The sequence below is a fragment of the Pleuronectes platessa genome, chromosome 17 (assembly GCF_947347685.1).
Source record: "Pleuronectes platessa chromosome 17, fPlePla1.1, whole genome shotgun sequence".
NCBI classification, from domain to species: Eukaryota; Metazoa; Chordata; class Actinopteri; order Pleuronectiformes; family Pleuronectidae; genus Pleuronectes; species Pleuronectes platessa.
In genome coordinates, this window is record NC_070642.1 from 7,633,485 (window position 1) to 7,656,436 (window position 22,952).

A 22,952-nucleotide genomic window follows, 5' to 3' on the forward strand; every position below is an offset into this window, starting at 1 on the left:
TTTTATTAACAATCAAGCACAGAGATAACTGAAATCTGCAACCAATATGTACCTGTAGATTCAAAATAACACAAACTTTAACACAAAACCTCTGCTCTATAACGTCTATGGACTCCCACTGTGCTGTCCAGATGTTTCTATTATTCCACCTAATTTATATTAATGAGAGTTGGCTAAACAACAGAAACCCCTCTCTGCATGATGCAATGCAGTTCAACAGCTCAGTCCGCAGACTCCAAATGATCATACAGATGAATCAACACCTCCCTGACACAGTTTGAATAAACCTGAACACTATAACCTTAATGATGGAAGATTTACTGCAGGACAAATGTTTTGGTTTGAGCCAGGTGTTCCCAATAAACCGCCAACTTTGTGTGTGTTTCTAATTATTAGTTCTATGCCCAGGCTGCAAAGTGCATGACTTGCATTTATTGGGGGCTTTTGGGGCAGTTGTAACCTGGGAATAGCCTGTTAACCTGGAGTTGTTCTTTCATGTAATAGTTTAATCAAAGCTCATTACAATCACTGTATAACATTTTTACCTTTCACCTCCTCCCTTTTAAAATGTGACTCAGTAACGTTTTTACTCAGAGCACATCTTAGTGGATTTTCTTTGTTTTTTAATACAAGTGCATTTTTACTCTTCTTCTTACTTTTTTTCTACTTCAGTCAAATTTCTTCTAAGTATTACGATGACTGGTCATTCGATAAAAAACTCACACACATGCGTTCAACTTCATGGGATGCCAAAACTGCATTGTCGTCCCTTGTGTTGCGTTACTCACGCTGCATAAGGTAAAGTTTAAGCTCAACTTTTCAGGCTGCATAAGCCAATCAAATCTTCTTAAAACAAACACTCAGCCACATGCACTCGATGCAAAATCAGAAAAAATAAATCCCAAGAGCCCGCGGACATCACCAAGTAGACTCCCTTCATGTTTAGAAACGCTGCCACACAAAATCCAACGTACTGGAATTAATATCGGGTGCATTCAAATATCAAATAATGAGTAATTACTTACTGATAGCAAGCTCCAGCACTTGCCAATCAAACGATGTTAAGGTGGAAGAGGAGGCAAGGCTGGCTGGCTGGCTGTCTAGCCCGGTGTGTGTTCATCTGGTTGTGGATTTAGTTTCTTATGTTCTTTTGTCATTAGATTGATTGCGACTGCACCAAGTGTTGTCGAGTGGTAACGCAACACATACTTGAGTCCAGTGTTTTGTGTCATTTTTTGTCGCCAGGGTCTCTGTGTTACAGGAGCTAATGCAGGTAGCTCCAGGCTACATTCAGACTTAGTTCTGCACAAATGCTGCTCTTTGTTTAGCTGATTTGTTCACTGGGTATTCAGATGTACTTTAGCTTTTAGTGACGGTTTTTCCTTCTTCCTCTCAGTGTGTCTTGGTTTTTCCTAAAAGAACTTCCTCATAAGACTGAGGTGTTTCTGCACCTGCATCCCAGGCAATAGCGATGTTTGTTGCAGCTATTGCAAATACCTGCTGTCTTACCTTCAACACCAAGCTCTGTCCGCCTGTGCCCACGGTTACCTTCAGTGTTGACAGGCTATTATTTGTGACATGTAACCAATCACAGACAGTGCTGCTAGAGACCACAGAGGGGACAACAGACAGGGAGAGGTGTCTGCATCAGTGTCATCCATTATCAAAATATTCCACCTCCTTGCTGGTTTTGCTCATTATCCACAATTTTTGCATCATCACTTTACATCTTGGAGTTGGTGCCAAAGTTCAAGGCCGAAAAATAAGCGAACATGAGGCTTCATGGAAATCATTTAGCTTGCTGTAGAATAGGTGTTTTATTTAGCCTCTTCACAGATAAGGTGTTGTTGTCTGTGGGCTACGACCTCTTGGTGCAGAAAAGAGAGTCAGTTCCTCCCACGTATACACCGGCTGCATCTGGAGAAAGTTTCAAGAACCACCAAACAGCTACCAATAACAATGTTGAAAGCATTATAAACACACTGTAAGGTAAGGTGCCGTACATCTTTGAATTGTCTCGATATTGAGAATCGCTTGGTTGGCAGTGAAATTAATACACATCAAACGATCAACCTCTTAGTTGAAGTAAGCCACCAATGTGCTCCCTCATTTCCTGTTCCTTAAGGCTTTGGTTTGCTCAACTGAATGTGCAGTGGCATGAACACAACTGCATTAAAATTTCATATATTATAAAATATTCCCTGTTTCCACTATGACAAAAAGTTACCAAGAGCAGGAGGAGCAACGGTGTTGTGGATTGTTTATTTAAGTATTAATGGTAAAAGTACTTATTCATAGGGTTGTTCAGTGTTTTTCCACTAAAAGCTTGAGCTCAGCATTAGTTCAGGCATTAACCTGACTAGGCCCAGCTGCAGCGGAGCGTGATCTACCCTTGGTTGCTGCTCTCAGTCACTCGACCGCTCCAAAGATGACAAGTTTGACATTATTCTAAAATCCTGAGATGCATTTCTACAACATTTAACATTCATCGTGCAAGTCATTAGTCACAGCCATCTGGATGTAACGTGACTCAGACAGAGTGTTATTGGTCTGTGAAGTGAAGAAGAGAAGGACCATGTACACTTGGCCAATCTTTGGGAAAGTTGCAGCAACAGGATGATGGACAGTACATTTTTCATTGCTTGGAAGACGGTGTTAGATGAGCTGAGTGTCAGTGAAGGAGCAGGAGCACATGTCCAATATGTCTGTCTTGAGTCACTTGTTTGTTGAGTATATTGTGTTAACCTTCTGTAACTTATTCGGCTAAATAACACACTATGTGAAATACAGAGATTAAAAAAAATTGTTTTGCTGTGGTATGGTAATATCTGGCTGCAATATTAGCTCCTCAACAATACGCCGTAGGGACTTTTGCAAAAATAAGGTCAAACTGGCCACCATGAGCTATAGTGGTTTTACACAAAGTAGGACTCCAGCAGAAAACCTGTGAGTGTATTTATTGAAAAAGGAAAAAAATGATATTCCTCTTAATTAACACTGTATTTGATGTCATTATCATAACATTTTATAGTTAAAATATGGTGCACTGTGTTGTTCCGTTCTTCTAATTCCCAAAGCACTATAAGGCATACACTGCCATGTAAAACCTCGGGTAGCCAACTTTTCTGTGAATAGTTAAGTGAAGAAAATATGATAGAAGAGAACCTGCTTTCCAAAATTCATAGAGGGACAATTTGAATTGAATACAATTTCAAGTATTTTAAGCAAGTTAGTGTCTTTATTTTTATCTTTTTTTATTTTTATTAAGTGATCAACTTTGTTTAATTTTCATCTTCTAGTGTCAGCTCAGAGTTTTGTCCGGGAGGTTTTGTCTATTCCTACTTGCCAAGGTTTCTAGTTCTGAAATTCGTTGGCTGTCTTGAATCCAAGTCTCTTTTATGTTCTATCAACATATTTTCAGTAATGTTCAGGGCAAGCAGCACAGCTGCATTTCTCAACCTCGATCTTCAGGTAGACCATTGCAGATTTAAAGGTGCAGTTTAGGATCATTATCCTGCCATCCTCTTTTATCTTCATCCTGTGTACAGGTAGTGTAATGTTGGCCCCCAGAATTTACTGGTATTTAATTAAATCCATTCCTCCTTGTTTCTCGGTGCCACTGGGGCCAACACAAGCTCAAAGCATGATAGATGTACCCCTGTGCTTAGCAGCTACAAATGTGTTCTTTTCATGAAATTGTGCATAGACTGCACTCTTTATTTAGCTTATAAAGCTTTAAAATTTGCATCACTTGGCCTTTCATTATGATGATTATGAACCAACTGTAGCTGTAACAAGCTAATTAAGGAATCTGACCTTGGTATAAGAGAGATACCATCACCTCATACGTTTGTATGGTGCAGATTATTTCTGTTGTCATTCTAAAAGTTCAAAAAACAAAACACAGTTTGATAAAATTTGATGAAAATGTTGAATGTTTAACTCTAAAGGTTTGGAGACCAGTTCATCTCCTACAAGATTTTGACCTGGGATGCCCAAACATGTCCATGCCACAATACAGTGTATTGAATAGTGATGAGAAAGTGATGTAGGACACAACTCTGTTGAGGTACAATGTTTCTACCATTTCTTTTACTGATATTAAAAGTAGAGAGGAGATACTGTATATCTTTCTAAACAAGTATTCTGAGCACATTTCCCCCCCAAAAAGCAATACTGTGGTATTTCTTCTTTCATACTTACACAGTCTTGTTTAAGGCAACAAATATCAGACATATCCCAAATGCTTCACAACATAAAAACACAATTTCAAAAGAGGCGGAAAAAGACAAAGGCATGCGAGACTTGCATGCAAGGTGTTAGGTTAGCACGACGACTTGAGAACTCTTTAAATGCTAAGGTCCTGAGAATTGTGAGACCTTACAAAAACAAGGTCAAGAGCTAAAAACTGTTGCGAAATGTGGTGCAATGACATCAAGTTCAAGAGTAGGTTAAGAGTTAGAGTGATGTGACTGGCAGGGCCAAGTCAAGTTTCAACACATCTCTGGATCTTAGTGCAATGAGACATCATCTCCTCCTGTTACCGATGAGTATAGATTGTCTGCAGTCTGGACATGTACGTTACAGTAACTCTATCCTGTTGGCACTTCACAGCTTCAAAATATTGCGTTCACGTGAAGATAAAACCGTTGCACGAGTCTCAGCTTGTTGCTCAATTACCGAGCTCTGTCATTCTGATATCAACCTTGACATCTTACGTGAATCCTCTAAAACTCTCCTCATCGGGTGCACATGTCATCAAATTTAAAAAGATGTATTTGCCAAAAGCTTTTAGGCCTTATCCAACATGGTCATCTGTGTACTTTGCTGACAGCACAGTGAGAGCTCCTCCACCAATACAGATGAAGAGAGAAGAGAGGTGAAGACATCAAAGTGCAGGTGAAGTTACTAACATAGGGGCTGAGCAGGATGAGAGGATCACATCACCTGAGATAAAAGACTTCTCTCACACACACACAAATGCACGTACACACACACACACACACACACACACACACACACACACACACACACACACACACACACACACACACACACCAAAACAAGACCACCTCACGACTAGGGCCTCGATATCTCACCTGTTAACACCACGACCTACAAAAGGTCTTGTTTCATCTTTTGTCTACAAAGTGTCTGGTAGTTGGAGTGAGGAGGGATGTGTGATCAGGCCTCAACTGGTGCGTGTGTGTGTGTGTGTGCGTGTGTGTGTGTGTGTGTTTGTGTGTGTGTTTTTAAGGTGGCAGATAAAACAGAAAAAGCTCCAGGAACGTGACTGTGCTTGCCGCACGCGTTCACTTCGGAAATAATCGCTCGCTGTTTGTGCATATGTTGATACGGTTCGCTTTGCCTCATCTCTGGAGCTTTCACACTCACTCTCTCTCTCTCTCTATTTGAGGTGACTCCACAGCTCAGACGCCTTTGAGGCCAGACAAAAGCAAGCATCACACAGACAGGATAAGCTCGGAGCTGTGTGTAACCAGATTTGATCCTGCGGCATTGTCGGAGATGCTGCGCTCTACCCGGTGGCCCTGGGAGATGCTGCTGTTCTTCCCCCTGCCTTCGCCGATACTGTCTCACAACCCAATCTAAGCGGGGTTGGTGTAGTGGACCACGCTGATGATCTCACCTCTCCTCAATCATTAATCACCCGGAGTCCTCCCGGTGAAGATAGCTCAATCTCAAAATGAATTAAAGTTAAAGCCCAGCCTGGCAGGGTGATGAATTAATAATAATGTTCACATGAAGGTCTAGTCAAAGTGGCGGGAAAAGTGACGGGAATCAAGGTCTCCCCGTTGCTATCACTCTGGACTTGTGAGGTCCTTGTGAAGCGCCTGAATAAAAGATCACCCCGGGAATATTTAGCCTGGATCATTTTGCTAATGGAGAACTGGCTGGAGGCACATCAAACACGTACTACTCCACACAGTTTCGAGTGTGTTCTTCGTTTGTTTGGAAGAATGGTGCTTTGATGCTGCTCGGCTCTGCTGTGTTTGCAGTGGGTTTTGTGCACCCGCCCTGGAAAGGTTCAACCACGGTCAATGCAAGAGGGTTTTATATCATCGTGTATAAGCCATATGGGACTTTTATTTTGACATAGGCTTATTAATGGAAAATAAATATCTTTAATGATATAGTGTGTTTGTATTAAGTAAGAAACAACTGAGTATATAACATGTAAGTGTACTGTAAGTGCAGCTCAACAAATAATCATAATTATAGTATTAGGAGCTTAAGAGAGTGAGCTCAGCCAAACATTAGTGAGAGTTTACAGCCATGATGGGTTGGCCCTGTGCTAAATGCTAATCTTAGCATGCTATGCACCATAAAATTGTGTTATGTCATGTTGTGTGATGATTAGTACGAATAATGAATTAGCATGCTAACATGTCAAAGCTGCGACAGAGTATTAAGGCAACTGACAGGTAAACAATTTAGATTTTCTGAAAAAAGTAATATTAGAAGAATAAAGTGCTAATATAACAGTTATAAGATTTTAATTTAAAGAGTTAAAATTAGGAATTTTTGGTAGTGAGCAACTGTGTATCGTTGGTTACATCTGCGTGCTATTCAAAGAGGTTTTAGTTTAATAATGAGATTGGTTAAATATTTTAGATCTAAAAGGTGTTTCTGCTTTTTTCATGAAAGAAACTGGGTTTTCTTTATTTTCATAAAATTATAAAATTTACTTTATTCTCAAAATCTCATAATTTTCTTTCTTCAACATGGAAGATCCGTTGTAGAAAGCTGAACACAAAGATGTACTTCCAAAGGTCCTTCAGAAATTTCTTTCAATGACCACAGACTTCATCTTCATGGTGGCGTTACAGAGAAAATAGATCATCATCAATGTCAGTAGAATACATTGCCCGAGAACCATGACTGCCTGTACCAAATTTCAAGCCAATCTATCACACAGATGTTGACATAATTCACTGTATGTATGACATCTATAACCAGGTGGTGGCATTAAACGAAAAGTGAGGGGATCACCACCAGCATTGGACCACTGGCAGCCTATGGGGACTGTTGGAGTCTGAGCTAAGTTCCATGACAGTTTATCCAGCAGTTGTTGAGATATTTCAAAGTGGTGGGCCAGCCCTCTGACTGGCACACATGCCCAAAAAACGGAGTCTTTTATCTGTGTGCGAAGTGTACTTGTGTCCAACAACAGAGTTTAATCATTACTCAGGGATCCCCACAAGGGCAGTACACAAGCATTGTGCTCTCTTTTCTTTTTCCCTTATTTTCTTCTGAACTGGCTGGATAAATGACCGAATGAAGGCTATTACAGGATATGACTTTGCCCAATTAAATGCGTCAACACGGATACCCAGCACAGTCAAGCTGCTGCCCTTCATAGTTGTTCCTTTCACATTCTCCGCAAACACGTGAGCGTCGGCTCTGCTGCTGCGAGCGCGGTGATTCAGCCCTCACAACATTGTTGATCAGCAGGTAGAGGAGACATGGGGTGTGTCTGTTAAACGGTAGGTGACCGACGGTAATGATGCCTCTTTCGGTAACACTCTGCGTGCAACTTGCGGCCCCCTGCTGCAAAGGCCTGTCTCAGCACTTCTTCTCCATCTGTGGGAGACCACGCAGCCTGCCAGGTAAGAGTGAACTGGCACGGAAACAGGTCAGGAGAGACGCATTATCTGAGGAAGAAGTGTTTACGTCCAAAGTTGGAGAATGGGCAAAGATTAGTATCTTGTGGAGATCCGAACTTTCCACACGTGCCAGTGCCATACGAGTAGTTGTGCTTCTGTGTTTCGTTGTTTTTTCCCCCTCTCTGTTATTATCCTAAAAGACAAGTGATAATTGTTGTGAAAAATGTCAGACGTGGAAACATCTGCCTCAGCTTTCTGCAGTGTTTTCTCTTTGTCAGTCTGTCACATCTGTCTCTGTCACTGCCCCAATTAACCTCCAAACAGTAGACAGCAGCGGAAATACAGATTGTTTAATCAGCTACAGGCAGATTGGTCTACAAGGGATAAACATGTGAATATGATCACAATGAAAGAATTACCATCTTGTTTTTTAAATTATTTGTATCTCTTTTATCTCTGTTTTGGGCTCCACCATCTCCTGGTAGAAATATGTGTCTCTTTAGCAGCTAAATGCTCCACTACTCGGCCAGTTGCTAGATACTCTATTTTGTGCTGGGTGCATAACATGTGCTGGATTATTGAAATTTCTTTTTGCTGAAACAGCTGCCCGCTGCTGGGAACAGGCCGACAGAAGTGGTGAGAAGGAACCAGAACAGTCAGGCCGCCTTAAAACCAAAACAATGACCTGGCAAGCTCCAAAACGCTCCACAAACCCACAGATCCTCCGCAGAGGATGTGCACAGCTGGAGGATAATTCTCTGTGGTTTGTCACTGGTCCTTTCACATTACACATAATGGCGTCATTCATTGTTCATGTCATCGACTCATGTAGCGCAGGGAAGACAAATGAAAATCAGAGTTACAAATGTAGATGCTAATGTCCACCAGCCACAGCAAAAGCCACCATAAGGTCATAAGAGAACCAAAGTATATAACCCTGCTTTGTTGTGATGAATTCTTTTTTGGTTTTATTTGAAAGAGGAAGAATGTGTCACTTCCTCCTTAAAAGTTACCAAATCAAAGTTGTCTCTTCCGAAAAAGGGATTTACTTGAATGGGTATGGACTGGAATGTGTTGGAAACTGAGTATGTTTTCACATTTCTTTTACTTTTTCACTTAAATATGATTCGTGATGTGCATTTCAATACTCCTATCGGTCTTTATGGCTGCATTTGTCAATTATGTATGTACTGCAGAGAGGAACTACGGGAGAGACGCAGTTGTTTTACAAGCCCGCTGACAGCTTTCAAAACCAGCAGATATTTCCTCTTTTCAGAGAGAGAGAGAGAGAGAGAGAGAGGTCTCAAAGCTGCAAGGCAACTACACTGCTCTAAGTTTTCACTGTTTTAACTTTGCACATCTATAACAACACATTCAGTCATGTATCAGTGTATGTGACAAGTCAACATTCAGACTTAAAAACAGATGAGACTAACGACTATTGTAGCTTTTACTGCCTTTATACATGTTTGCATGTTCAAACATTCTGCTGTTCACTCATTCCTTTTAAGCACTGCAGTGAGTTTGTCTTGCTTTGACTTTTAGCTTAAGCTAATCCTAGCTAAAGAAATGTTTTATACACAAGCAGACAGGAAATCTCTTTCAGTATGTAAACAACCTGATAAACTGTAGGGCTTTTGGAAAATTCACACAAACACTCTCAGCAGTGATTAAACTCAAGGTGAGGATGGAGAATTAAAACATCTGCACACATGCTGTATATGCTCCCAATCGGCCGATGCTTACCTTTTCATTATGTAATAATAGCATTGCATAATGATGTCATCGTTATGTCATTTATACCACATGATGATGGATGATTGGTTAATCTAAATAAGGGGACCGTGGTGACAACAAAACCCTGTTTGGATAAAAATCTACACCAACAGCAACTTTTGCTTGAGCATGCACACCCACACCGTGTAATGTGATCCTGTGTGTGTTTTGCAGATTGGACGTTTGAAAATTGTGTATCATGAACAAAAGTGCAAAATGTTTGATACAGCTCAGGAGGAAGTGTGATAACAATACAACAGAGTCGGCTGGAAGACGTAGTGGAAAGATAAAACAAAAATCCGCTTGGAAAGCAAAGCAATAGGCCTGAGAGAAGAAAACAAAATAAGGGACTTGCAGAGAGCCTAATGCAGCCCTGCAAAAAAACAAAATTACAGATCAGCTTGGCCTCGCCTCCCATTTCTGGAACCACAAAAGATGATTTCCCGTTTATCTAAATGGGTAGACAGAGAAGAGTCGAGGCGTAATTTGAATCCATATTTCATCCGACTTTAACAGTTTTTCTCCTGACTTGACATCTGTGCGGTGACACACACACACACATGGCAAGTCTTGTGATTCATTATTGTGTGTGTGTGTGTGTGTGTGTGTGTGTGTCATGCTGGGTTAGAGGTTATGATGTGCGCACACTGAGCGTCGGAGTCAGCGTCTGTCAGTGTGTGATGTATGGGTGGACGTGTGCGTTTGTCCACATTTTTAGCTCTGACATTCCAGGTTTATTGTATGAACATGTAGACAGGAAGCACCGCGGGGCATTTTCCCACCGTCCCCCTGATGAGCTTTGCTGCGAGTGAGACAGAGGACAGTGATGGCAGCGCGAGGGAGGAGGAGAAGCAGCCCAGAGTCAAACACTGAAATGTAAGCACTCAGGTAGAAAACAAGCAGTGTATGTAACACGTTCATAAGAAATACTAACTCAGAGCAGATGTGAACCTGTTGGTGGAGGTGAAGGCAGCGATATGAAAACCCGCCGTTTCAGCACAGATCCTTTTCCACAATGGTAAGGGTCAGTGACCAGTGGATAAGCACCGAGAGCAGACTTTATTCATTACTCTGAATTACTTACATTGAAAATACATCCTTTCACATCATCGCCTCGCTTGCCAGCCGTGCTCGTACTTGTCCCTGCCTCTCAATCAAAAGGTTTTATTAAATACAGAATCTGCCTCAAGCCTTCTCTAATATGTTTTCGATAAGTGGGAACACTGGAATTTCGACCATCCCTCCTATCTCCCTTGAAGCAACTGTAATTATCTTGAGAACTTTACCCCGTTTTCTTCGCTGAACATCTTCCAACCTCGCAGGACGGCATGTTGTGCAAACACACGTTCTCAGGCCATAGCCGTTGCACATAAACCTCATTAATTAGCACTGTGCCACAGAGGAGGTTAATATTTGATCAAGTGCAACCTTGGAGTTGATGTAAAAACACGCTGCCAAGCCGAATCAGAGTTAATTACAGTGCCGAGGACCTCACAGAGCCGCTTTTGTTGTGTGACAGGAGTTTACGCAATCAGTCAGAAATGCAAAAGGTGAGTTTCCCTCAGGCATAGTCTGTGACAGCTTCAACTCTCACTGCTATCATAATACATTGGCTTTTCCTGAGTGTGCGCCAGCGGCTAAACACAAGGCAAAGTCGCCCAGACTCCCGCATGAAACATTATACAATAGCCAATAAATTTTGAACCTAAGCCTTGGCCTTAAAACCTTAACGCATAAATGTAAAACGAGCCCACTTGTCAGGAAACACCCTTTTAGCACCGACGGGATGGAGTGGGTGGGCGGGAAGGGGTTGTTGAAGTCAATCAAACGGCCTTGCCAAGGATCAGGCCCTCTCTGAAGAGGAAAACAGTTGGTCTGCTTAGTGTTCATTAATAAGTGGGTCGGTCAGTCGAATGCTGTAGGGCTGTGCTGATGTCTGCTTCGGTCAAATCAGTGACATACAGTAACCAAGCATCCCTGTCAGATGAGATCAGCCACACCTTTATTGAAACAACGTGTCATGTTCCAGATATAATAGTTTACAGTCTATATGCTATATTTAATAACAATTTGACATTCACATACCAACAGAAATTGCGGTTATAATGGTTTGAACAGGATTGAACATGTAAGATATTGAAGTTGCACAGAAGTAAAACGTTTATTAAAGAATTAAAGGAGGTTGCCCTTGAGTCTTTAGTGTAGTCCCTGAATTTGGTGCTTGTGGTTGAATAAAACAATTTTTTTATCGTATAAATATTTGGACTTTTCATCCATTATTTATAGCTTCTGAATGCATTGCTGTTATATAACGATTTCACCGCTGTTTGTCTATCTGCTTTGAGATATTCATTTTTCAGCTTTTTATTAAGCTGGGTATTTCAACAGCATTCAACTGTTTATGTACACGTGTTAACTGCCTAGGAATATTTAGCAATGCCTTTCCAGATTCATACCAGCTTATGTTCTCATAACATACTTTATATGCATATATATGTCAATATATCATATACAGCATAATGCACAGATGCAGTTTACATCTTCATGGTATATCCTTGTGCTACTGCACTTTACTCAAGTACATTTCTCTACAAATAAATATTTACATCTGTCCTGAAAGGTGTATATAGTATTTACATATAATCATTATTTAATTGTTATTTATTCTACTTTTAAACAATCCCTTTTCTACCTCTTTCTGATTATCTGCTGCTTTAATATGTATATTTTCCTGGTGTGGGATCAACAAGGTTTATCTTAATTTATCTTTTCTTTTCTCATCTCATCTTGAAATAGTTTTCTAGGGTAACTTCCAAATGTCCGTCCTCTCTATTGAAACTATAGATCAATGATTTGTAGCTACCTCTCTGTTTGTGACTCCTATGCTGAGTAGCTTTGTGAACATGGCTTTAAGGCTTCAGGAGGTGGGACATATCGGCAGGTCCATCAGACCAATTCCAAACACATTTGGATGTATTTTTTCTCCTGAAGACAAATATACTAATCACTGTATTTTCTGAATTAATTTCTGTCTAATAGAGTTACTCGACAGTATTTCCATGCAGCCTTTGGCAGCTTCCCCCCCTGGGGTACCCCCGGTTGGGAATCAGCGATCGCTCCACCAACTGAGCAAACACAACCTGATTCGTAGCTTCGCCCTCCGGGGGAAATCGGTGTACGCCACTGACATCGGTAACAATAGCTTCATGCCACATGCTCGGTGAACTTGACACCACTGATTGGTTTATTAGACGCAGCCGTCTTTTAAGAGTCTAATATGGGAGTGGTGCAGTCGTATACCGCCACAGGGCAGCGTTCACTATGTGTGAACAGCAACAATAAATCAGCTGCCAGCTCTTTATCTCCGCGCTGCCGCAGCAGTTAACAGGATTGCAGAGTGACAAATTCCATGCGGCATAATTACATCAATCTGATTACAAATTATGTTAATCCTATTACCAAAAAAAGTGATAATGGAATAGAATGGCCGTACTTTATGAGATGCATTTGTTATATTTGAAGAGCTAAAGGCAAATTGATTGTGATCTCTCATGGTTGCAAATATTGACAAAACTATTTCGAAGGTAATCTGGAAATTGTTTAATCTTTTTGCCTTTCTTTGGCCGTTTTCTGTTCTAACCTTCCCCAGATAAACTTAATACGACTCCCCTCAGCTGATATGATCTAACAATCATGGTTCCACGTAATGCTTTAGCAGGTACTTGTACTGAATTTCATTCTGAGAGTGACCTTGCCCTGTTTGAGCCCAGCAGCTGCTCGGTCTGTCAGGCTTCTCTCTCCCTGTGCCACAGCAGCAGCTGAGGAGCCATTTTGAGGCCTGATGCATTCAACAGCTGGTGGTGCCAAGCCCAGGGTGGGCGTAGGAGGGGGCAGCGCAGGGTTGCCTGTCTATCGAGCCGTGGAAACACGGGAGGCGGAGCATGTCGGACGACAGGCACACAGCCAAAGGGCGAAACGATGTTCGCCGGAGGAACAGGAACAGGAACGGCACTTCACTGGCGTTGCTCCTCCCAGACCCAGGCCTGACCAAAAATCACTTTTAAACATACAGCTATAAACGTCCCATCACTGAGAGTCCTGTGTAATGCATGCCATGGGAACACTGAATGTAGCCCATACGCTGCCTGACTCAGGGACCAACAATCTGTTTGGTTCACAACACTGTTCCCACCCTGGGCCAGGTATGCATGTATGCTAGTGGACACCGTGAGACAGTGCTCTGCTGGATTTTCAAGAGATGAGCTTGACTTTACGACATCGGAGGTGGATGGTATCCGTGTCTTCTTATGATCTCAGGATGTGTTTATGTGAAATCTACCTTAGTGGTGTCAGGTAATGGAAAAAGTCTCTGCCGCTTCTTGATGTTTACAGACATACGGGAAGAGGATGTGAGCGAGGGAGTCGTTTAGCCAATGACCTTCGTCTTTGAAATATCTCAAACCTCCAGTTTCACTTCACTGCAACTCGCTCGCTCTGTAATGACGACACTCAATCCACAGCCAGATGTTCTTCCCCGCTGCTGTTAGGATTGCTGCGGTGTGCACAGAACATCGGTTTGGTCAGAGTAAAGAAGACAGTGTACACCACATGAAGGTGGAGTTTCCTGTAAAGTTGTTTCCCTCAAATGGAAATCGTCCTGCATCTCTGAAGTGACGCTCGGGGAAACATTTCAACCGGGCTTTCATGTTTCGCTCAATCACCCAACCTGCTGTGTGCGTTAGAAGGATTCTCTCTCTCCTTTAAAAATGATTCGCTCTGTGTACCATCTGTGTCTATATATGTGTGTGTGTGTTTGTGTGTGTGTGTGAGTCCACGGAGAGGACAAGACAGCTGAACAAATGAAGAAAGAGGTAAACATTTAGACAGGCCTCACCAGGTGGACGGTGACGTGTATCCAGGCTGCACTGGGACGAATCACACTGTAAGAACAGATTTTGCTCAGGATTTTCTTCCTTGAACCAGAGTCTCTACAATTAAGGATTTTGAGGGGAAATTCTGTCATAAGGAGTAAAAGGCTATCAAAACAATTTCAAGCAGTTTTTTCAGACCACGTTTATCTTTCAACAATCAAACACAAAGTTTACAGCCATGATTTTGTAGCATGTCCATCTGTGTGGTTGCCTGGGTTCAGGGCAGATGCCCTCGTGGCAAATGTAATCGACTGTCATGCGCACAGATAGGCATGTATCTGCCGTGCATACACACCAAATGACACACACACACACACACACATCTGTTTGTTCTGCTTTGTTGTTAAGTTGTATTAACACAAATTTAAAAGCTTAACCGGTGACAGATGCTGCAAATTAACTTCTGTTTGACACCTCATTCACATCTGTTGCATCACTCCCACAATCTGTATTGTCCCTGCTGTATGAGGAAACATTAAGATAAGAATCTTGGGTCTAAGGTGATTTCCTGTGTCCCACTTTCATTTCTGCTGATATATCAGAACTTTGTACTTGACAAATAACTGGGCACATCAGGGGTCATGGTGATATTGCGACATCAAAGTCCAACAAGTAAGGATATGTGAGCAGTCTTAAAGAGAGATTTAAACGAGCTACAGTGAAACATATCATCTAAATTACTTTATTTGATGTTAAATAGGATCCAAAATGTGAGGGGGAAAAGGCATCTTAAAGGCAAGCATTTGATTTATACTAGGAGATGCAGCTTGTGTTGCTTGTAACTTAACCATCTAGGCATGTGTCCCAGTGAGCCATGACAGTTTGTTTCCATTCACCTGATTTATGTGTAAATAAACATTTATCATTGTGTGAACAGAAAAACCAGAGTGAAAATAGCAGAAATCTGAAATCAAAATATCACCAAACTAATTTTACACTGGAAAAGCCGATGCCTCATTATAAACCATGTATGCAAATACTGTAAGTGCTATGCAAACAAACAATTTATGTTTGAAACTACTGACTGTACATAAAGATGGACGACATGAGTGCTCCAAAAAGTGAGGCCAAATCATCTTGATTGCCTCCTGGTGGCTGGCTGCGGTATAGTCCATTAACCCCACCTCCTCTATGTTAGTGAATGGGACACCAAGGAGTGGGACCCCGATACTCCTGCTCCACAAAACGATGACTGCTAAAATACGAGGAAGGAGCAAGTGGAGACGTGTCCTCCATCTTATATGCTTAAAATGAATTACATAATCTTGCCTTGCCTTCCTTCTCTGCATTGGTTTATTGTCTTCCACCAACTTTTTATTTCGACGAACCAACTCCTATTTTCCACAGTCTCAGTAAATCAAATATTCTTTTAGCATTTTTCTGAGAATTATGACTCAGTTCCCTCTACATGTAGACGGAAACCTGTCTGTTGTGGTTTCTCTTCAAAAGAATTGTGACTAAACAATGGTGTTAGTTAAACCCTGCGTTGCCTGGGCCTTCAAACTTCCTGGCAGTGATGTAACCACGTTCCCAGAACTCTAGCAATTAGTTTACTGAATACAATGTTATTATTATAGATAGAAATATCAGGATTCTGTGCAAGTCTTTCAAAAAAACACAGATTTTCTCCACAGATGCACAAACTACACACTTAACTATGCTTTTGTGCGTATGACAGATATGGATACCATATGTGACTGAGTCATAGCCAACAAGTAAAACACAATTTCACATCAAGCGCGGCATCATAGGCCATATTCACCTAGATAGTGATGTATATACAGTGGGTTTTGTTATAGCTCCATGTACATGTAACTTACATGGAGGGAGAGGACTTATCAAGCAGATAAGGGAAGAATAATGAGTGCGCTACAAGCTAGACGGAGCCAAGGTCTGACTCCCCCCCCTCTCTAATCAGTGTGTCAAACCAAACACTGAGTGTTGGACATACAGAATCTATTTCAGAGTACCTATTGCATGAGCCACCAAATTACTCCTATGATGAAATCCTAAATGCGGTTACAGATTATTTTTCCGAATATGAATCTTCACAATTCCCCCTTCCGTTTTCCGATGATTCAAAGCAATTAACCAGCTAAAAGGAATTGGACGGACGCAGCTGCCTTATCCTTAGTTGACACATCATACAGCTCCCCCGGTGCACCCTAGGTGTGCCGATGAATATTTCAGCCGCTCAAAATGGATATTGCTCCGCAGTCAGACGTGCTGGCATAAACTGCGGTGCTACAGGTGGGACATTAGTGCCAGGCATGCTCAGAGCTCAGGGGTAAGATATAGGCATCATGGGTTTGGGTCATTTCATTTCTTGGGGGGTCTGATAAGGGAACATCGCATATGGAAGAGTTAGGTGCAGGTAACAGGGGCATATTTCAGTTGGAGTCCGGGTGGCACTGGAATCTAATTGTCCACTGAGGTGCCCCCTCAGTTTAAACAAATTATTACTTACTAACAACTGTATCAATAATAAAAAAAAAAAAATGTCTTTGTTGAAGTAGACTATGTGTGGCTTTGCTCAAAACCATAGAGCAAACTGTAAACAATGAATGACATGAAACTGCATCTTACTAAATCAAGAAGCGTTCATGGATGTTGGACATATAATTGGTCCATCTGTGTGAACAATGGCCCCCAATTTAGAAAAATCCTAGATCCATCACATAGGTACGGAGGACATTGAAGAGAATGTGGTGGATTTTCTCCGCCACCACAAATAAACTCAACTCTAATTAACGGTTGGAGCACCATTTGACGTTGGTAGCGTTTTTGATAGGGTGCCATCTTTGCATAATCTCAACACATACAGTATTGCTGTGCATTTACATGTTGTGCTAAATTGCTTCATCTATATATAGATGTGTTCTCTTTTGATGGAGCCCTCGAAATCACACCCATTCACCCACCTGCTCATGTATGATTAACACACTGTATGGCATAATGAACATGCTAACGCCGACTTAGATTTCAGGTTTCTCCCATTCTGACTTCAGCTGCTCATGTGACAACCAGATGGGTTTTAGGCAATGGAGTCCTCACATGTCTCATCAAAATATAAACTCCTCTTACACTCCTTGTATTTCAGCTGAGAACTCGCTTCCCACAATTATAAAGCCGAGCACAGGAATTGCCTTTAACCAGTCGCTGTACAAATACTTTGACGTAAGCCACGCATGAAAGAGCTGAATTCTTCCCCCAGCAGTATTTAATGAAAGAGAATGCACAAGGAGGAAACGTGACACTGTGCTTTTATATAAACCCCCGAAATCTATGCAGGCTTAACAAGTGATAACATTGGACTTGGTAAACTGTGTAGCAAGGATCTTATAAGGATGTGCAAAGCACAGCAGCCATTATTTAGACATGAGAGGCACATTATCCTTGGCTGCGGGCTCTGAATTTGCAAGAGGCACTTTGACTGCAGCTACAAAGGGGATACGGGCCCTAATCAGGGTTTTACTCATCCCTTTCACTCTTATTCATGACAATACATCTTATCGTTGAGTATCCATCCCCTTTCATGTCTCTCCTCAGGGACCGAACCAGCACCATAAGTGATATTCCATGCATCAAGTGTAGTTCTGCCAATTTATTTTCCATAAGACGCTGTCAGTCAGGCTCAAATGTAATAAGCCAGTAGTGCTGGGAAAGACATTTGCGAAAAGAAATAAGTCCTCCTCTTCTGACACCACAAATGTGTGTATGACTGCTGTCGCCATGGTAACACTTGTCAGCATCGTTGTCACCCGTGTCGTCATGGCAGTGTGATGTTAATAGTGTGTTTGCTGCGGGTGTCACAGACTGTGGTCGGGCTGAGTGGGAACTCCTGCAGGGGTGTGGCTACCATCTGACTCCGCTACTGTTTGGGCAGAGGACCAGGAAGAAGGAACATAGTATTGGAAAAAATATGTATTTTTTTATCTTTTTAATTCATTTTGTTTTAAAAGCATGTAGTTAAACAGTTTCACTGACGTATGTTTTTTATTTGTAACCAAGTTAGTGGTGTGGTATCAACTGTTGGATAGCTTGCCAGAATGAGCTCTAGTGACGTTGGTGATCACCAGATTTTTCACCCTGCATCATCAACATGGAAAACGTTGGTCCGTTAAGCCTCTACAAATACAGCATTAAGTTTATATGTGTGGTTATAGATGAATTACTATGATAGTTTCTCCACATTTTCAAATTGCCCACAGGATGAATTGCAATCACTTCACCAAGATTATGCATTTTTTACTGTGCTTTGGTGAATAACCTAGAGCTTGCAACACTAATGACATTCCCACAGCTAAAGCTATGCTTTGTACTAATTAGCAGATGTTAGCATGCTAACACACTAAACTAATGGTGAAAATGCTAAACATTACACCTGCTTTGCATCAGCAAATGATGGAAAGCAGCGGATGTTAGCATTTAAGTCAAAGCACAATTTGACATGAGTACAGACCCAGAGGGCTGTTAGCATGTCTGTATGATCTTGAGGTGAATGGGAGATGAAGAGGTGTTAACAGACAAGTCCTCCACTGACAATGGGAGAACGTGGAAGGATATGTAAGACATTTTTCTTTTCTTCACCTTTCTATTTGTTCAGTTTGCTCTGTTTCTGTCTCCTGGGGGGAAACCGACCTGAGCCTGGAACACATCTGGGATTGGACTGGACTGGTGTGGATTGGGCACTGGAGAGAATCACCACTGTTTTCTTTCTCAGTAGCGTGCCCTGAACCGGTTTACACTGTAGCCGTGACATATGCTCTGCCCAGGAAATGGGCTTCACGTTTCAGAGCACATCAAGCCTTGGTGACTTATGGACTATGTAAGCCAGTGTGAAGGTGCATTGTCGGCTACTTTTTACAAATAAAGACTGGGCAAAAAGGGGGAGGAAAGACGGAAAGAAAAACATTCTCAAGGGGCCCCGTGGATCAGGACCCTGGTGGGTTTCAGTCCTGTCACAGGGGCCTCTGTGTTCCAGGTGTTGCTTTTTAATTGGCAATTCCGTGAGCAATAAAGCATTTCACTTACTTTCGCTTGTAAAGTGCTTTCATTCCATCTCCAAATGATGTAATAACCCCGCCGTCCCAGGCGAGAGGGCGGCAGGAGAGGTGAGGCGTTTGGTCTCAGTGCGGCTCGCTCTCTCAGCAAGACGCCTGGTGGAGGCTTTCATCGGGTATGTTTTCATTCTGGAATCCAAACACCATAAAGCGAAGCCATCGTTTGCACAATAAACGTACACTTTGATTTTATTTTGCCCTTTCCCTGCTCTGTGTGTGTCTAATATTTATAAAAAACAAAAAAAAAGATGATATATAGGTTGAGTGTTGTCTTTGATGTATGAGGGTCAGCGAAGGACATTTGTTCCTTGTTCCTGGACACAGATGGCGACAGATTTGGTTTTTACAGAATTAATCTTGTGTTGCCTTTCACAGAGCCGCAAGAGAATATATTTGTTTTCATCACAGTTGGAGATGGACTTCTTTAAAAGATTGTGACTCGGTGCTCTTGTACATTTTCGCTTTGCCTCTAACTAGCTTGTTAATGACTAGCAGAAACAGAGCCAGTACAAATAAGTCTTGAATCCTCACTGTTCTTCACCCTTCTACAGGGGATTTTTTTAAAGATAAGAGAGGTTTACAGTTACAAATATGCTAATGAAGTCAGCCAACCCCTGCCGTGATGTTATCATTTGAAATTTAATGGGAAGGGGAGATTTTAAGAAAGCTTATTTCCCTGTTTGTGTGGTGTGGAACTCCTTGTGTTACACGGAAAGGTCAAAACTAATGCCAAGTGTCTGTCAGTCGAGCGTGTGGAGACGTGTAACACTAACCTGAAGTCATTTGACTAAAACGGATGTCACAATCCACCTGAGGATTGTAAACCCTTAAGAACAAGTTCAGCCTGTCAGCTTGTGGCACAGAGCAAGCTCTCAAATCTAAAAATCTTTTGATCAGCTTCGCCGACCGATGAAGGTGCTAAACGTTGAATTCCACTGAAGCTGCATGACCAAATAACTCAGCATGAATGAAAAACACACAGGAGAAAGTCAAAGGGAAAACATTGTTTTCGCACAAGCCCTACCTGGCAACGCTTTTACATATCAGACCTCCCCAGTGCCTGTCAGTACTCCAGCAGTGGCAACATTGCCAAAAAACTTCAAAAAACAAGCTGTTCGGTATCACTGCCGTTCCCATGGGAACAGGCCCGCAGAGGGTGTGCCCGCGCCGACACTCATCTGCACAAACAAAATGCAAGTCTACTCCCCAGCATGCTACGCAAACCAGGCGAGGGGGGGAGTGTAGCCCCCGCACCAGACCATCCCCTGCCTCTTCCTCCAAGAACCAGGGCCTCACGCAGAACCCTGCTATCAGTGTAAGTGATTTGCTGGCCCTGCTAGTGAAAAGTGCCACAAGGGGGAAAAAGGATCAAGATTCCTGAGACGCTGGGCCTGCAGTGCTCATTCGCACACTTCCTCCCCTTAATAAAGACCACACATTCCCAGCGGCTGGAGCAGAGCTCCAGTCCCGAGCCAGTCACGCCCGCAGAGGATAAGGGGGGAGAGCTACGCAGCCGAGTCGACTGGCAAAATAATAAACAAATAATCACCAGGCCGCTTCAATCAGCCCAAGTTATTTTTGTTGCGCTGCTGAGGGAAAGTGGGTTTAATGATGCCGTCTTTAAAAAGCATCACTTTGTTCTCTTTGGCAATTGAATTGTGTTTTGAAGTTTGCCAACGGTGGAGTTAAACACCACTGCTCACACCTGCCACATGTGGACCCAGCAATGTATTATCAGTGTAGATGGTAGCAACAATATGATGGCAGCGAATGCACCACCAAGTCTCAGTGATTGCTAAGGTTTGTATATCCATATACAAACAGCTACAGCTCTACATGATATAAACCTTCAAATTGAGAATATGAACTAAATGCTTTTTTGTTGCCATGGCTTCAATGTAGAGATATATGAGAGAAAAAGAAAAGTGGAAATTCTAATTAATAAAGTGAATCACATCATAAAACAACATGGTCTTAAAGTGTTAATTCACCCATATTGTATAAAACAACATAATGTATACGCGTTTGGATATTTCAGATACTGAGTCATGTGCCTGCAGTCTTATTGTGGTTCTCTAAGTACTGAAAAATTACATTTGAAAGTTTTTATAGCAACACCCATCCCAAGAGAAACAGTGGCCCTTTAATTCTAGATAATCCACAAAACACCTCATCAACGGTTTTCTTTGGAAGAGGAGTAGCTTCTACCAAATAATAGTCTGTGAAAAAAACTGTTAACAACGTGTTTAAGACTGGTTGGAGTCGAGGAAATCATCTTAACAGCTGCCAGACTTTTAGATCCACCTAGTAAAAATGAATACAGTCTGATATAATCACCGTGAAATAAACCCCACGTTCATTGAGGTCACGGCGTTCAGTTTTCTGGGAACCACCGTGAACAAAGACATGTGTTGAGTCACCTTCAAGATCGTTTTTATGGAATGTAGTTTGTGATGAATCAGGAAACAATCGATGACACAGCTTTGGCAGCAGATGAATTTCATTACTTTTAATGATGTCAGTGTTGTTCCTAATTTCGTGAGGGGAGATTGCTTCATTCTTAAGGATTGTAGGCAGCAACATTCACTGGGAAGCAAACTCATTTTTCCTAAAGTTTAAATTAAAAGCAGTAAAGTTTTGAAATGTGCGGTTGACTTCGAATCGGCCCAAATCATGTTCAGGACAAAAAAGTTGTTTCAAATGAGCGGAAGTAAACAGGATTTCGGGGGAATTTGCATGTTTTGCATTAGTAAGGATTAATGTTAAATGTCACTGAGTCACAATCACATGAAGTAAAATCAAGAAACGAACGACTGCGGTGAGGAAATGAAAACATGTGCAACACTAATCAAATTTAAAATCCTCCTACTGAGCCTGGGTTACATTATCAGAATAACTTAGTACAAGGATTCTGACAGGGGTTTTGTTTATCTGCCTTTCTTTTTAACATGTTTCCAAATAAAGCTGTTAAATCAAATGTAGGCTAGTTGTATTGTTATGTGCCCTAGGTGTTTTTCTAATATTTCACCCCATTGGTATTAATGAAGGCCTTTTAAACTCCATACTAGCTTAACAAAGTTGTTTTAGATTCAAAGGAAAACAAATTAAACGACTACAGAAATCCGTAAAAACTCTAATCACACAAATGGAGACTAAAGAAAACAAATTAATGAAAGGAACTATACTGGACTCACATTCAAACAGCCAGTGTTACTGGAGGTCGCTCAGTGGTTTCTACAAACTTTGTGAAGAGCAGTATGGCTGCTGTCGCTAACAGGAGCAAGCTAATGTTAGCTAGTTTTACAATGAAAGGTGAGGGGGCAGGTAGCACTTTAATGAAGACAGAAGTGGAAAATGAAATGAGATATTTTCCAAAAAAGGATAATGGAATCAAAATGAACTCAAAATGATTCCTCATTGAGAATCGTTAGCTTTCACTCAGATTGAGCAGACTCGTCCTTATGTCTGCCCGATCAGAACCCTCCAGAAAAACCCTCTTGGCTTCCTGTTCTGTTTTTCTTGTAGGTTATTAAAGACGCTGACACATTCTTGTGTTT